Raw genomic sequence first — 18,206 nt, forward strand, 5'->3', positions numbered from 1 at the left:
GGTTAGATTCAAGTTTAACATTTCTGGTAAAAATATTTTAAAAGGGAAGTTATGTACTTCATTTTGCATTATATTGAGAGGTATGTAATGTCAGGTTGTCCCATTATTACTAATGCCAGGTTTTATCGTCTGGTTAAGATGGTGACCACTAGATGTCTTCATTATTAAAAGTATTCTTTTCCAGATACCCTGCTCCTCCAAAGTCTTTCATCTAGTGGACTTGACACCCATTAATGATCTTTGCCTAAATCAAATATTTTGTTTAAAAATGTTGATTTTCTAATTATGTCACTATTTCTATATTTATCCACTGAGCTTTTGTAAATAACTTTCTCTTATCACCTGGGTGAACTTCTAAAAAGGCAGAGCAAATGCTTAATTCTTTCCTTTTAACTGCCAATTTTCAGATGAAGAAATTGATGTTACAGAGCAAAAGGGGCTTGCTGCCCGATGTGCTAGAACCCAATGCTGTGACACCAGGTTTTTGAGAAAAGAAAAGCTTTTTATGGCTGGTCCACTAACAAGGAGACAGGAGTCCAGCTGAAACCTATCTCCTCATGCTGGCTTTAACGCAGGAATTTTTTTAGAAAAGGTTTAGGGCGTGGATTCTGGGATTAGTAGGTGATTCGTGGAAGGAAAGGGGAGGTCCAGAAGGTCCTCAGGCATGGTGCAGTTATCTCTTCCTGCCCTCATGGGTCACTTGCAAATTCAGGAGGAGTTAATATGAAACGTGGTGGGAATTCGGGCTGTGATGTCAGAAAGCTCCATCTGTGAAAACTCCAGTTGGCCATATTGGTTCCGACGGATTTCAGCTAGTTTTGTCTTACAAGTGGAGGGAGTTTTAGTATTTCAGTAAGTCGCTTTTTTTTCTTATCTGCTATCTTGCAAACTCAAGCATTTCTGTCAGTCATTAGTTTCTTTAACTCTGTGGAACATGGTTTCATTGATGCAGTAGTCATCTACTGTGGTAGAAAAAATTTGAGCTCTTCTTCTTTCCTCCTCGGCCCCACCCTTGTTTAGTGTCACTTTGGACTCTGGGATATTTACTTATTCAATAATTTATAGTCAGTTATAGACATTTCTTTTTGAAGTTAAAATTGTCCCCAGCTTTTTGGGTGGGGTCTGCTTCAGGCTGCTCCTGTGTCCTATAGATAACCCATTTGCCTTTGAGTCTTCCTTGCTTTTTGGCTCAGGAAGATTTCTAGGTTTTCTTGTGTGTGTTGGCATTTTTATCAGAATTGTTCAATTCCATATATTAACCTGAGGTGTATTAACATCTTTGTTGTTGAATTGTTCCATCCAAGAATGTGGAACGTCTTTCAGTTTGTTTAAAAATACTTTTATGTCTTTTAGGAGTGTTTCAGAATTTTCTTCATACTAGTTTTGTACATTTCTTGTTAAGATATTTATGAAGTATTTAATTCTTGTTACTTCTCTTTTGTTTTATCTTCCAGTTGTTTTGTAATTTCTTTGTAAGGTTTTGGTCTCATAGAATGAGTTAGGAAGTATTCTTTCCTCTTGGATTTTTTGGAGGATTTTTGCATAGAATTGGTAGTATTTCTTCCTTGTTTGGTAGAATTCATCTATGAAGTCATCAAAGCCTGGACCTTTCTTTATGAAAAGATGTTTAACTACAGTTTCCTTTTCTTTCAAAGAGATAGAGCTATTTAGGTTATTCATTTCTTCTTGAGTGAGCTTTGGTATTTTTTTGTCTTTTAAGGAATTTGTCCATTTTATCTAAGTTGCTGAATTTATTGGCATAAAGTTCTTCATAATAGTCCCTTATTATCTTTTTCATGTCTATAGAATCTGTAGTGACATGACGTGATTCCTGATATTGGTAATTCGTGTATTCTTTCTTTTTTTCCTGATCAGTGTGATTGGAAGTTTATCAATTTTATTGATCTTCTCAGAGACCTAACTTTTGGTTTTATTGACTTTTTTCCTGTATTCTGTTTTGTATTTCATTGAATTGCATGTTGATTTTTATTCTTTCTACTTTTTTTCTGCTTATGTTTTAATTTGCTCTCTTTTTCATTTCTTGAGGGAGAAGTGGAAATTATTGATTTGGGAACTTTCGTATTATATTAAGATGTTTGATGCTATGAACTTCCACCTAAGTACTGCTTTAGTGGCATCCCACAAATTCTGATATGTTTTATTTCATTTTTATTCACTTTAAAATACTTTCTAATTTCCCTTTTATTTCTTCTTTGATCTATGGGTTAGATAGAAGTGTGTAATCTAGTTTCCAAATATTTGGGGATTTTCTGGAGATCTTTCTGTTACTGAGTTCTAATTTAATTCGATTGTGGTCAAGAAGTATGCTTTGTATTGCTTGAATTTTTTAAAGTGACTGAAATCTGTTGTATGTTCCAGAATATGATCTCTTTTGGTCTATGTTCTGTGTGTACTTGAGAAGAATGTGTTCTGCTATTGTCAAGTAGCGTGTTCTACCATAGTAATCAGGTCAGATCGGTTGAGAGAGTTGTTTTTTTTTTTTTTTTTTTTTTTTGCCTATCAATTACTGAGAGGGGGTGTTGAAATCTCCAACTCTAATAGTGAATTGTTTGCTGTTTTATCAGTTTTTGCCATGTGTATTTTGAAGCTCTGTTCTATTCATGAACATTGGAGACTATGATATCCCTTTGGCTAAGTACACACTGAGTACACTGTTGAGGGTGTCGCCAGTGTGCCCCAGTGCATGCCAAGGGTACAAACGCTGTGCCTTATATGCCAGTATTAGCTGAGAACTGAGTCTCTGCTCTCCATGTCTGCAGCCCTCATAGAGTGTTGAATTGGGCATCTAGCCTGACCTGTGCCACCACTGTGAGCAGCTGTCCTGGGAAATGGGGGAACAAGATGCAATTTCCACAGCGATGAGGTGAGATGGCTGGCCGGTCCCAGCCACAGCTGCTCCTCAGAGCTCTCCTTCCCCTTTAAACCTTGTGAACCATTATGGAGCCCTGTGTGTCCCCACTTTGCCTCCCCCGCCTCAGCCCACACTGCTGCTGTTCCCTCTCTGGCCTTATCCCTTTCTGTCCTCACCACTCTAGCTCTGCTGCAGCTTTAATGAGTTCCTCTCTGTTCCTTGACTGTGTCAGGCCTGCTGTGGCCTCAGATTCTTGGTGTGCCCCTCTCGCCTGCAGTGTTACTGCCCTGGATCTCAGCATGGGTCCCCGGGGTCGTGTTTCTCTGAGCCTGATTCACTGACTGCTTCTCAGTGAGGCTTTACCCACTTTGCTACACCTAGAAGCCCTCAGTTTCCCCATTTCTCACCTGCCCGGTTCAGTTTTTCTCCATAACACTATCTAACACACAGAGTTTACTTATTTAGGTAGTTTGTATGTTTAAGAGAAGTAACTTGAACAAGGCAGTATTTTGGTTTATTTTGTTCAGGACTGTCATGGCACATAGTAGGCATGCACATAAATATCACAGAGAATGGGTGGCTCCCAAAGGCCACGCAGTTGAGGGGCTCTTAGATAGACTCTTCTGGGCCTATTACCTTAAAGCTCTTTCTGTTTCTTTGGCTAAAGGATTCTCAGCTGCATTGGCCAGGATCTTTTTGGTCAAAGCTCTTGCAGTTCTCTGTTGCCTCTAGAGGCAAAGATGCAGCTTCAGGATGCTGCAGAGCAGAGCTGCAAGCTGGCGCTCCTTGTAGGACCAAAGCAAGGTCAGCGAGGGCCTGAGCCTCTCCACCAGGAGAGAGAAGCCCTGCCTCATCCTGCCTCTCAGGGTCTGGGGAGGCCCCAGGAGGCTGCTGTGTGGTTCCAGATCTTCCACTGCTGGTCTTCCTCCACTGCCTTAATTCCTTTTCTTTTACAACCCAGAGGAAGGGCATCAGAATTCCCCTTCTAAAGTACATGACTGTGTACTTCTCTCTGTAAAGAAAAAGCCTCACAAATTCAAGGTCTGGCAGAATACTTTCTACCTTTGTACCTATGGTGGGTTACTTGGCTAGACAAATAAAAATGAAATTTGTGTTTAGGTACTTAGTGTCTGTATCATCCTCTCATTACAAGGCAAACATCAGGAACTTGTGCTGTTTCTCATCTGAGATGGTTTATAAGACATAGCTTTTGCAGTATACCAACTATTCTATAAAAATTGCTTCCAAGATACTAGTTATATTACTTTCAATTTTTAAAATGTTTATTTTGAAATAATTTTACATTGTACAAATACAGAGAACTCCTGTACAGTCTTTATACAGAATTTACCAAATTACAACATTATTTGCCATTAAAAATCATTTTTTCTTTCTCTTTCTCTCTCTCTCTCCCTTTCTCTGGGTGTGTGTATAATGTTAATAGACCCCTTGATGTTTATATGACTTGTGTGTATATACATATATATACACATACACACATATATACACATACATATGTATGTATATATAAACACACACATATATACACATACACGTACATACACGCACACAGGTCATAAAATCATCAAGGGGAATATTAGCATTATTAACATTACGAATCTCAAAGTGCTGTTACAAGCATGAGCCACCACACCCTGACCTACCTTTATGTGGTGAGGTGTGGTGGCTCATGTTTGTAATCCTAGCAATTTGAGAGGCTGAGGCAGGCAGATCACTTGAGCCCGGAAGTTCCAGACCAGCCTGGGCATCATGGTGAAACCCTGTCTCTACAAAAAAATTCAAAAATTAGCTGGGCATGATTACATGCACCTGAAGTCTCAGCTACTTGAGAGGTTGAGGGTGGGAGGATCTAGAGTTCCAGGGTGCAGTGAGACATGATTGTGCCCCTACACTCCAGCCTGGGCAACAGAGCAAGACCCTGTCTCAAAAAAAAAGAAATATATATGTAGAAGTTGTATGTTAGAATCCATATACATGTAGAATTATCCCATCACTCTATTATTGAGGAGTTAGGCTGGTTAGGTGCTAGGTCTGTCTCAGGGGAATATCTAGAACTGCAGAGAAGAGGACCCGCCATTCATTATTGCATACAAATACAGCATAACATTGATTAATTTTTATATTGCATTCCTCATACCTAAAATATGCCCGTAATAATGATGAATATGATAGTAATAGGGAACATTTATGAGCACTCATTATAGGTTTCTGCTAAATGTTTCGTGTAAAGTATTTCACTTCCTCTTCATAGCAAGCCTGAGCCGTGGGTACTCTTACCTCCCCATGTTATTGATGAGGAGTCAGAAGCTGGTAGTGAGTCAGGTCTCTGTTCTGTAAAGCTAGCAGGTGGCACAGTCTGCACTCAGGTCTGTGCGACTCCAGAGCTGGGTACGTCCTGCTTCCTGCAATATACTTCCTGTATATTTTTGCCTTTTAAATGATGTACTTTTAGAGTATATCTTCTTGTGTGTGTGTGACTGTCAGTGTATTTCCAAAGTTTTGGCATTGTAACTGTGGTCAGGGTAGGCTGCTGACTTGCTGGAGTAATATTTAAGCCAATTTTGTGTTAACGTGAATAAACCCCTTGATGGTTATATGATTGTTATAATGCATAAGAGGTTAAGTTAAATGAAGGAGAATGGGAAACTGAGATAGGAATAATTAGCCTTTTATGATTTCCCCCCAATAAAAAGATGACAAAGTAGAATTTCCAAGGTGGGCTCAAATATATTTCCAGTTCCCATGGTTGCACTACTAGAAGTCAGCAGAGGGCGCTGTTGTCATCAGAGTGTCTTCATAACATTTTAAAAAGTATTATACAAATAGAATGTCCTCTGTAGTTTTTGAGAAACTCTCTTGTGGTACCATGTGGTATATTTAGTAAATTTCAGCTTTGTCATTGCATTTGGGGATAAAGCACTTTGCCCCCATTAAAAAAAAAATACTTTCTTCCTATCAAGGATAAAATGTTCTATCATCACGTCTCTGGAATGTGGGTGGCTCTCTGCTCTGTTCATCCTCCGTGAGACCTGAGAAGCCTGGCTGGACGCTAACCAGGCAGGCTGTAGGGAGCTGCGGGAAGTAAAGGGATGCGGCTGGGTGGTTTGGGGTTCATTCATTAACAAACAGTTACTGAATGCAGGAGATGGGCCACACAGAGGGAAGCCCCGCCTTCATGTGATCCCTGCCTGATAGGGTTAGGGACAGAGAGAGGCTGGAATCCAGGCACAGACATGAGCAGGGAGGGGTGGCATAAAGGATTCCTGGAAGGTTCTGAGGAAGGGCACACCAGGAGGAGGTGGGGTGGAGATGAAGTGACCAGTTGCAGTGTCCAGACAGGTTACTGGGGAGGGGTCCAGGCCTGGGTAGTAGGGTCGTGTGGTAGTGGAAAGGATAAAACTTCAACTATGACATAATTTATTAATAGAGCCAGAATTTGGTCATTCTGTATGGACATTTCCAGGATTCTATTTTTGAATAAGGGATTTTATGACTGCTCCAATTTAGTCCACCAAGTCATTGCAATCCTATTAAAAATCCCAATGGAAATTTATTAGCAAACTTGCAAAGTAGAGTCTAAAATCACTTTGGAAATGCACATATGCATATTAAATGGCTGAGAAATTTTGTTTTAAATTTTTAATTATGAGAAAGTATAATCTTTTCTATGTATACAGGCTACAGAAAAATAATACAATAAAAAACCATGTAGCCACCACAGTTTAGAAATAGGCCAGCACCACAGACTTTGAAGCCACCTGCGTGTCCCCAACCTCCTCTCATCTGCTTCTTTTCCTGCCAGAGGGAACCACCATTCTGACTGTTAATTGTTCCCTTGCTTTTCCTTTTTTTGTTTTGGTAATTAAACATCTTTGTATTGTGAAAAGACACACAGAGATATGCGTAAGACATTATTGTAAAGAAAACACCTGTGTGATCACCATCCAGGTCTTAAGTTTTGAAAATGAATTGAGAGGGGGCTGGCTTAGCAGATGTTAACCACTCTGAAACTACAGTAACCAAGAAAGTGCAGTATCACTAAAGAAATAGATTCCCGGGGGAGTGGAGCAAAATGTCTTTCACATCTTTTGCAGTTCCAGATTTTTCTGTCAAATTATTTTTGTATACATAAATCCTTTATTCACATTTTAATAAATATTAGACTCATAAAAAAAGCAATGAGTATCTATTTTGATTATACATTATGCATTATGATATATCTACATACCAGTGTTTATCTTCATCCTTTAAAAGATACATATGTATTTCTTTAGAAAGTATAGAATGCACTGTGTAGAATAATTTGCCTTATATGGCTAAAAGGATCTCTAGAGTTGTATATGTAGAGAATGCAAATAATCAAAGGATTTGTGTTTGTTTTCAGACAGAACAATCCCAATGAAGCATTCAGAGTGAGTTCTGGCAGTTTAATGTCGTCTACCTCTTGGTCACGATATTTTCTCTGAACAAAATATCCCTTTGTTCTATTTTCTTAACTCTGTCCCATGAACTTTGGTACAAGGTCCTTTGAGTTTTTTTCAATATCTGTTACTAAAAACAAACCAGAAGAAGCCCGTTAACTCTTGGTGCCTGGGATTAGGTTCTCAAGTCACAGAGTGGGAAGAGTATTTCCAAACTGACTCAGTGGTAAATGCTCAGAAATAAGCGTCACCTCATTGGCTGACCAGCAACATCTCCCAGCTCAGCCAGCGCTGCAGTCATCCATTTTGAGGCAACAGCTTATGTCTCTTAGCTTTGAGTTCTGACATGTCTCCAATGGGCTCAGCTCCCAGGCCAGTGGACACTAAGTCTTGCTCTAGTTTTCTTCCTCTGTTGTCCTTTCAGATCTGAGGATGTTCTATTTTGGCGTGGTTAGGAGGACCCTAGGTCCTCTAATTCCATAAAATATTGCTCATGCTTCTAGGCATTATTTTCCCTCAGTAAGAAGCTGTGTCTAGGGAAAGGCTTTTTGACCTGTCTGCACTACCCGATAGTGAATAAAAAGGATTTCTGTCCTTTCTTTTTTCCTTATAGGTTTATGTGACTGCTTCTCCTTGGAACTTTGTCATACTCCTCCCCCAAGGAACTGGGAAGTGTCCTTTCTTTGTATTTTTATGTGTTCTGCGACTTTGTCAAGTCATGGCTATATTGAAAATTTTAAAAAGGATCCATCTAATTTCTTCTCAAAGAAAAATGTATAATCCCCGGACTTGCACATATTGTTACCTGCTTCTTTGTGTATTGCCACTAAAATTAAGCTAAAAGGAAGTTTAGATGAAGAAATATTTTGCTATCTGAATTGGATTTATGAGGGGAAAGAAGGAATGTGCGTAAATAGTGAAGGAAATACTGAAAGAGTAATTTGTAAATGAAAAGTTAAGGTGAGCTTTTAACAGTGCCTGTGGGTTTTTCTGTATAACTTTTGTTTTCTGTTCTTTTGGGAATGTAAATAGGTGACATTGGCTCCCTAATTTCAGTGCTTCACTAGGAGGACTCCCAGGATTCAGGATATGGTTGCATTATCGGCTAAGATTTATGACAGTGAAAGGATACAGAACAAAGTCAGCAAAGATAGAAAGGGCATGGGGTAAAGTCTGCAGGAAACCAGTGCAAGCTCAGAATCCTTCCCCATGGGGTCGACACAAAGTGCTCTTAATTCCTCCAAGAATGAGTTGTGACCAGACGTGTGAAATGTCTATCATTAGACAGCTCTAATGAGAGCTCATTAGAGACTCAGCACCCAGGGTTTTTACTGGGGGCTTGTCACATTGGCAGTCTCTGCCTGGCACTGGCAGAATTCCAGACTCTCAGAAGCAAAGAGGATGTTCAGCATTAACCACGTTATACAAATTGTTTAGGTACGGGAACCACCCCTACTGGTTAGGGAATGGTGGGTGAGAACACTTCTGAAATCCAAATGCTTAGACCACATCCAAGGGCCAGGCTTGCAAGCAGATCTTCCTAAGAATTGACAGTGTGAGGCCTGCTGTGTGAACTCTTTTCAGCATAGCTGTCCATGAGCACTCTGATGAGGTGATGGTGCCACCACATGAAAGAGAAGACAGGAAATAGTCCAGTTGTGTCTTTGAAGTGTAAATAGAGCTTGCCAAAGGGGCCTGATCAGCAAGGCAAAGTATGAAGAAATGTATATTTATTTGATTTTTGTATCAGGCTAATTATTACCAATTTTCAGAAACTGAAGGAAAAAGGTTTTGCATGGTGCAGTATATTGTAGTATTTTTATCAGTATTGAGAGGAAGAGGAATACTAAAGAATCTAAGGGAGGTAAATCTTAAATAACAAAGTATGCTGCTTCTGTCATTTGAGTTTTTCTAAAAATAGACGGTACTTTTTAGAGCAGTTTTAGGTTCACAGCAAAACTGGGAGGAAGGTACAGAGATTTCCCATATAGCTTCTGCCCCACAAAACCATAACCTCTTTCATGATTAATATCCCACACTAGAGTGGACAATGTTGGCATATCATAATCACCCAAGGTCCTACTGTAGTTTATGGCAGGGTTTACTCTTGGTGTTATGCATTTAATGAGTTTGGACAAATATTAATGGTCCGTTTTCACTATTATGGTAGTATACAGAGCAGTTTCACTACCCTAAAAATCCTCTGAGCTTCACCTATTCATCCATCCCTTCTCCCTAATTCCTAGCAACCACTAGCCTTTTTGCTGTCTCCATCCTTTTTCCTTTTTCAGAATATCATATGATTGGAATCTTACAGTATTAAGCTTTTCAGACCAGCTTCTTTCACTTAGTAATATGCATTTAAGTTTTCTCCATGTCTTTTCATGGCTTGATAGTTCATTTCTTTTCAGTGCTGGATAATATCACATTGTCTGGATGTACCACAGTTTATTCATCTATTGAAAGACATCTTGGTTGCTTCCAAGTTTTAGCAAGTATGCATAAAGCTGGTATAAGCATCCATGTGCAGGTTTTTATGGACACAGGTTTTTAACTCCTTTCAGTAAATACCAAGGAGTGTGCTTGCTGGATCGTGTGGTACGAGTGTGTTTAATTTTGTAAGAAATGGCCAAACTGTCTTCCAGAGTGACTGTAGTATTTTGCATTGCTATCAGCCATAAATGAAAGTTACTATTGCTCTGCATTCTTACCAGCATTTGGTGTTGTCAGTGTCCTGGATTTTGGCCATTCTTTCAGATTCTTTTGGATTTTCTACCGAGATGGTTATGTCATCTCTGAACAAAGAGTTTTATTTCTTCCTTCCCAATCACGATACCTTCTATTTCCTTTTCTTGTCTTATTGCATTAGCTAGGACTTCCAGTATGATGTGGAAAAGCACCGATGAGAGGAGTCATCCTTGCTGTGTTCCTGATCTTAATGAGAAAGTGTTGAGTTTCTCACCATAAAGCACAATGTTAACTACAGCGTTTATGTAGCTATTCTTTATTAAGTTGAGAAAGTTCCCCTGTATTCCTTTTTTTCCCTGGATTTTGTTGAATGCTGTTTCTGTATGTGTTATGATCATGTGATTTTTCTTCTTAAGCCTGTTGTGTGATGAATTACATTAATTGATTTTCAATGTTGAACCAGCTATGTTGACCTTGGAGAAATTCTACTTGATCATAATATATAATTATTTTTCTACATTGTTGAATTTGACTTGCTGATATTTTGTTGAGGATTGTTGTATCTTTATTCATGAGAGTTACTTGTCTATAGTTTTCTTCTCTTGCAATGTTTTTGGTTTTGAAATTAGAGCAAAGCTGGCCTTATAGAATGAGTTAGCAAGTATTCCCTTTACTTCTATCTTTTGAAAGAGATTTTAGAGAATTGATATAATTTCTTCCTTAAATATTTGGTAGAATTTACCAGTGAACTCATTTGGGCCTGGTGCTTTCTGTTTTACAAGGTTATTAATTATTGATTCAATTTCTTTAATAGCTATAGACCTATTTAGATTATCTATTTCTTCTTGTGTAAATTTTGGCAGATGGTGTCTTTCAAGGAATTGGCCCATTTCATCTAGATTATCAAATGTGTGGGCATAGCTTTGTTCATAGTATTCTCCTATTATCTTTTTAATATCCATGGGAGCTACACTGATGTTCCCATTTTTCATTTCTGATATTAACAATTTGTAGTCTCTCTTTTTCTCTTAGTTTACCTTGCTAGATGCTTATTGCTTTTATTCTTATTTCCAAAAAACCAGCTTTCAGTTTCATAGATTTTTCTACATTGATCTTCTGTTTTTAATTTTACTGATTCTTCCTTTAATTTTTATTCTTTTTTTCTTATTAGTCTGGATTTAATTTGCTCATATTTTTCTAGTTTCTTAAGATGTGAAAGCTTAGATTGTTGATTTTAGATCTTTCTTCTTTTCTAATATATGAATTTAATGCCGTAAATTTCCATTTAAGCACCGCTTTTACTGCCTCCCACAAAATTTGTTAAGTTGTGTTTTCATTCTCATTTACTTCAGAACATTTTTAACTTTTTCTTGGAATTTCTTTTTTGACTCATGTGTTATTTAGAAATCTGTTATTCAGTCTCCAAGTACTTTGGAATTTTCCAGCTAACTTTCTGTTATTGATACCTAGTTTAATTGTATCAATTTGCAGACATTGTATGATTTCCAGTCTTGTAAATTTGTTAAGGTAAGTTTTATGTTTTGTTTTTTTGTTTTTCTGAGACAGAGCCTCAGGTGATCCACCTGCCTCAGCCTCCCAAGTGCTGGGATTACAGGTGTGAGCCACCGCGCCTGGCCAAGGTGTGTTTTATGGTTTTATGACCCATAATGTGGTCTGTCTTTGTAAATGTTCCACGTGAGCTTGAGAAGAATGTGCATTCTGCTCATATTGTATGATGTAGTCTATAAATATCCATTATACCCAGTTAATTTATGACATTGTTGAGTTCACTTACGTCCTTACTGATTTTCTGCCTGCTGGATCTGTCAATTTCTGATAGGTGTTGATGTCTCCACCTATAATAGTGGGTTAGTTTATTTCTCCTTGCTGTTCTATTAGTTTTTGCTGCAGATATTTTGATGTTCTGTTGCTAATCACATACACATTAAGAATTGTTATAGCATTTTGGAAAATTGATCTCTTTATCAGTATCAGATGGCCCCTCTTTATCCCTGGTAAGTTTCCTTGCTCTGAAGCATGCTGTGTCTGACATGTAGCTACTTACGTTTTCTTTTGATTGGTGTTAGCATGGTTTATTTTTTTCTTTCCACTTAATTTGTATGTATCTTTACATTTAAAGTGAGTTTCTTATTGGCCATATATAGTTAGGTCTTGTTTTTTTCTACCAACTCTGAGAATCTCTGTCTCTTAATTGGTATATTTAGACCACTGGTGTTTAAAGTTATTATCAATACAGTTGGAGAGGTATATACTGTATTTGTTATTGTTTTCTATTTGTTACTTTTGTTCTTTATTCCTATTTATGTATTCTATGCTTTTTCTGCATTTTGTAGTTTTAATTGAGCATTTTATAAGATTCCATTTTGTCTTCTTTTTAGCATTTCACTTATACTTGTTTTTAAACTTTTATAGTGGTTGCTCTACAATTCACCACATTTACCACAAATCCATTCACTTTCACATAACACTCTGCCACTTCACAGGTATTGCAAATACCTTACAATAACAAAATAATCCAAATTCCTCCCTCCCAATCTTTGTATCATTGCTGTTTCTCCTTTTGCTTATAAATAAGCATATATATATATATATATGCACACATATGTATATGTATTTGAATATATTATTACTATTATTGTTTTGGGCAAACTGTTATTTGTTAGGTCAATTATGAATAAGGAAGTGAAAGCTTTTATTTTTTCGCTTATTCCTTCAGTGCTCTTTATTTCTTTATGTAGATCCAAGTTTCTGACCTTTATCATTTTCCTTTTTTTTTTTTTTTAATTATTATACTTCAAGTTCTAGGGTACATGTGCACAACATGCAGGTTTGTTACATAGGTATACATGTGCCATGTTGGTTTGCTGCACCCATCAACTTGTCATCTACAGTAGGTATTTCTCCTAATGCTATCCCTCCCCCAGCCCCCCATCCCCAAACAGACCCCGGTGTGTGATGTTCCCTGCCCTGTGTCCGTGTGTTCTCATTGTTCACCTCCCACCTATGAGTGAGAACATGTGGTGTTTGGTTTTCTGTCCTTGTGATAGGTTGCTGAGAATGATGGTTTCCAGCTTCATCTGTGTCCCTGCAAAGGACATGAACTCATCCTTTTTTATGGCTGCATAGTATTCCATGGTATATATGTGCCACATTTTCTTAATCCAGTCTATCACTGGACATTTGGGTTGGTTCCAAGTCTTCGCTATTGTAAATAGTGCCACAATAAACATGTGTGTATGTGTCTTTATAGCAGCATGATTTATAATCCTTTGGGTATATACCCGGTAATGGGATCACTGGGTCAAGTGGTATTTCTTGTTCTAGATCCTTGAGGAATCACCACATTGTCTTCCACAATGATTGCACTAATTTACACTCCCACCAACAGTGTAAAAAGCATTTCTATTTCTCCATATCTTCTCAAGCATTTGTTGTTTCCTGCCTTTTTAATGATCACCCATTCTAACTGGCATGAGATGGTATCTCATTGTGGTTTTGATTTGCATTTCTCTGATGACCACTGATGATGAGCATTTTTTCATGTGTCTGTTGGCTGCATAAATGTCTTCTTTTGAGAAGTGTCTGTTCATATCCTTCACCCACTTTTTGATGGGGTTGGTTTTTTCTTGTAAATTTGTTTAAGTTCTTTGTAGATTCTGAATATTGGCTCTTTGTCAGATGATCATTTTCCTTTTCTTTTACAAGGCAGGTCTAGAGGCAACAAATTCCTTCAATATTTGTTTTTCTTTTCTTTTTTTTTTTTTTGAGACAGAGTCTCGCTCTGTTGCCCAGGCTGGAGTGTACTGGCGCAATCTTGGCTCACTGTAAGCTCCGCCTCCCGGGTTCCCGCCATTCTCCTGCCTCAGCCTCCTGAGTAGCTGGGACTACAGGCGCCCGCCACCACGCCCAGCTAATTTTTTGTATTTTTAGTAGAGACAGAGTTTCACCGTGTTAGCCAGGATGGTCTTGATCTCCTGACCTCATGATCTGCCAGCCTCAGCCTCCCAAAGTGCTGGGATTTCAGGCGTGAGCCACCACTCCTGGCCAATATTTGTTTTTCTAAGAAAGTCTTTATTTCCTTTTCACTTTTGATAGATAATTTTGCAGGGTAGAGAATTCTACGTTGGTGGATTTTTTCTCTCAACACTTAATGCTTCAAATGTTTTACTCTGTTCTCTTCTTGCTTGCCTGGTTTCTGAGGAAAAGTCAGATGTAATTCTTATCTTTGCTCCTCTATAGGTAATGTGTTCTTTTCCTCTAGTTTCTTTCAGGATCTTAAAATTTTTGATTTTCTGTAGTTTGAAGATTATACACCTAGGTGTAGTTTTGGGGAGCATTTATCCTGCTTGGTGTTCTCTGAGCTTCCTGTATCTATGGTTTGATGTCTGACCTTAACTTGGGGACATCTTCAGTCATTATTGTTTCAAGTATTTCTTCTGTTTCCTTCTCTTTCTTCTCATTATGGTATTTCCATTGCATGTAAATTACACCTTTTGTGGTTTTCTTGTAGTTGTTGGATATTCTGTTCTGGTTTTTTTTCTGTCTTTTTTTTTTTTCTCTTTGCTTCTCAGTTTTCGAGGTTTATATCAAAGTATCCCTAAGTTCAGAAATTATTTACTCAGCTCTAGCCTACTAATAAGCCCAACAAAGGTATTCTTCATCTGTTACTGGACTTTTAATCTCTGGCATTTATTTTGGGTCTTAGAGTTTCTACTTTTCTGTTTACATTGTTTACCTATTCTTGCATGCTGTCTTTTTAAAAAAAATTTTTTTATCCCTTACAGTCCTTAGTCTGTTAATCTTAGTTGATTTAAACTCCCAGTCTGATAATTCCAACATCCCTGCCACAGCTGAGTGTGGTTCTGTCGCTTGCTCTGTCTCTTCATACTGTGTGTTTTGCTTTTTAGTATACCTTGTAATTTTTTCTTGATAGCTGGACATGATGTCCTGGGTAAAAGGAACCACAAAAAACAGTAATGTGGTGGTAAGGTGTCTGTGTGTGGTAAGCATTTTCTAGTCCTTTGGTTAGATCTCAGTCTTTGAGTGAGCCTGTGACCCCAGATTGTGAACTTCACAGGCACTGCTCTGGTCCCCCACTTTACAACATCCAGAATGGCTGGAGGGATGGGGCTGCGGTTTAGTGTTTCTCTTCCTTCGGGTAGGTTAGGCTCGATAACTCCCCTAGTAGGTTATTCTCTAGTTAGTTTCTCCTGAGGAAAAGCCTCGTTAAGTAGCATAGAATGCTCTGGTATATTTCGGTGTTTCCTTTCCCCTTCATTTTCCAGGGGAGTGGAGGAATATTTTTCTGATACTCACTGTGAGAACCAGGTGAAGCTTCTAGAGGTAAAACTCGCATAAATGTGCCCACACCCCTTGACTGGGTTCCCCTTAAGTTTTTAACTCTCAGACTTGCCCACACTGAGTCTCTAGCAGCTTATCATTTACAGCTCAGGTTTCCCTTTTTTTTGGTACTGGTTCTTATGGAGGTTTTGGCTCAATGGAGCTACGACTCTCTGTATTCTCCTGTCTGTCTCTCTAATTTTGGGACAGTGGTTTGCCCTATGACTTTACTTTTCTTACAGATCTAACAAGACTTGATTTTTACTTGTTGTTAGGATGGAGTGGTGACTTCCAACGTTTTTAAAAATGAACTGGAAACCAGTCACATTTTACTTTTTATCTGAATTGCTATTAAAATACTAAGAAAATGTGGCACATATACACCATGGAATACTATGCAGCCATAAAAAAGGATGAGTTCATGTCCTTTGTAGGGACATGGATGAAGCTGGAAAACATCATTCTCAGCAAACTATTGCAAGGACAAAAAAACCAAATACAGCATGTTCTCACTCATAGGTGGGAATTGAACGATGAGAACACTTGGACACAGGAAGGGGAGCATGACACACTGGGGTCTGTCATGGGGTAGGGGGAGGGGGGAGGGGTAGCATTAGGAGATATACCTAATGTAAATGACGAGTTAATGGGTGCAGCACACCAACATGGCACATGTATACATATGTAACAAACCTGCACATTGTGCACATGTACCCTAGAACTTAAAGTATAATAATAAAAAAAAAACTAATGTCTTCTTTGACTTCAGCTTTTGAAATTCCACATATAAGTGGGATCATGCAGTATTTGTTTCTCTGTTCTTTGGTTATTTCACTGAACATAATGTCTTCTGGATTCATCCATATTATTATAAATGATAGAATTTCTTGTTTTTTTTTTTATAGAATATCACTGTGTACCCCATAAATATGTTTAATTATTGTCAATCAAAAGTAAAATAAAACAAAAAACAATTATCTTTTTGATTATGAGATTTGAAAATTCAGAATATATAGAATTTATAAAGAAGCAAATAAAAATCATTCAAGGACAACTATTGTTTATGTTTTGGTTCATTTTCAAATATATAGCTCTCTTTATATCCTTAGAGAACATTATATGAACAATATTACATTCTTTTTCCTTTTAAATTACATTGTGAGTGTTTTTCAAATGCCACTAAATAGTTCTTGAAAACTTGATTTTGAAAAATTGTATAATATTCCATTGTTTGGCTTTTTTATGATTTACTGACCCATTCTCCTAATGCTGTACATTTAGTATCCACTTTTCATGATTATAGCACTGTTATCATGACCATTATTTTGAAAAATATCTATTGATTTGAGAGGTGAAAAGGACATCTGATTGTTTTAAATTTGCATTGCCTGAATGTTAGGTTGACTATTTTAAAAATTGACTATCACAGAGGTTTATGGTTTTTATAGCAACCATATTGCAGGCTGTTTAAGGGGCTTCTTCTTAGGATCTGACTTTAGTACCACCTCTTACTATGTGTGTAACCTTAATCAATTACCACAGTGTCCTTGCTCACAAAATAAGGAAAACATTAGTATCTCCCTTATGAGGTACTAAAGAATGCTTCAAATGTGCTTGGTGCTGTTATTGTTGTTCATTATCATATTTCTTTTCTAATTGAATATTCATTATTCATATTCAATTGGTTGCATTGTTTTAAATGTTTATAAGATTCATATGCATTACATTTGTTGAAAATCTTTTCCCATTTTGTCTTTTGCTTTCTAATTTTGTACATATTGTTTTGAATCTCAGAGGTTTTTAACTGCATGTCAATAATTAATGTTGCATCTTTCAAATTTTTGTAGATATGGTAAGTTCTGCTCTTGAATAAAAGGCAAATACTCAACTATATTTTCTTTAGATTGAGTATTTCTCCTTTTTCAACCTATGCTTCCTTTTGATTAACATAAAAATTACACATAGCTTACAGATTCCTGTACCCTTACCTGTTAGGATTATTCTTGTCTGTTAAGAATAAGTACACCTTCTTTTATCTCTACCGGGCAAGAAGATACTTCAAGCTTTCCTTGTTCAATTTGTTGTGAAATATGTTCCCTAGCCCATTATAAAATTTTTTACTAGTGAACTTTGTCAAAGATTTCTTGATTATTTTTATCCATTTATGCTTTTAGATGTTTTTAATATTCACCTGGCCAGATTTTAAAATATCTTCTTTGTATTTTGAGCAGATTCATATGAAATCTGTATATTTATTTGGAATGGATTGATATATTTTTATTTGGAATTTTCATCTATCCCTCCAACTACAGACATACCTTGCTTTTTTGTGTTTTGTTTTATTATGCTCATACATACTGCATTTAAAAATCTTTTGAGGGCCAGGCACAGTGGCTCATGCCTGTAATCCCAGCACTTTGGGAGGCTGAGGTGGGCAGATCATGAGGTCAAGAGTTTGAGACTGACCAACATGGTGAAACCCCACCTCTCCTAAAAATACAAAAAAAAAAAAAAAATATGAACTGGGTATGGTGGCATGTGCCTGTAATCCCAGCTACTCAGGAGGCTGAGGCAGGAAAATCACTTGAACCCAGGAGGCTGAGATTGCAGTGAGCCACGATCACACCACTGCACTCCAACCTGGGTGACAAGGTGAGACTCTGTCTCAAAAAAAAAAAAAAGTCTTTTGGGAAATAATTTTTTAAAATTGATGCCTAATAGATGTACATATTTTCAGGATACATGTGATAATATATTTATATAATGTTTGCAGATCAAATAATATACTTGTGATGTTCACCATTTTAAGGGTTTTTATGTTAGAAACATTTGAATTCTTTAAT

At 37.5% G+C, this 18,206-nt stretch overlaps 1 protein-coding gene across 5 annotated transcripts in view; it reads left to right on the forward strand.

Moving 5' to 3' along the window:
* Positions 1–18,206, forward strand: part of LOC105489337 (F-box protein 15) — a 76,895-nt gene that overhangs the window by 23,887 nt on the left and 34,802 nt on the right. The window lies entirely within an intron of this gene.

Source organism: Macaca nemestrina, chromosome 19, assembly GCF_043159975.1.
Source record: "Macaca nemestrina isolate mMacNem1 chromosome 19, mMacNem.hap1, whole genome shotgun sequence".
In the NCBI taxonomy this organism is placed as follows: Eukaryota; Metazoa; Chordata; class Mammalia; order Primates; family Cercopithecidae; genus Macaca; species Macaca nemestrina.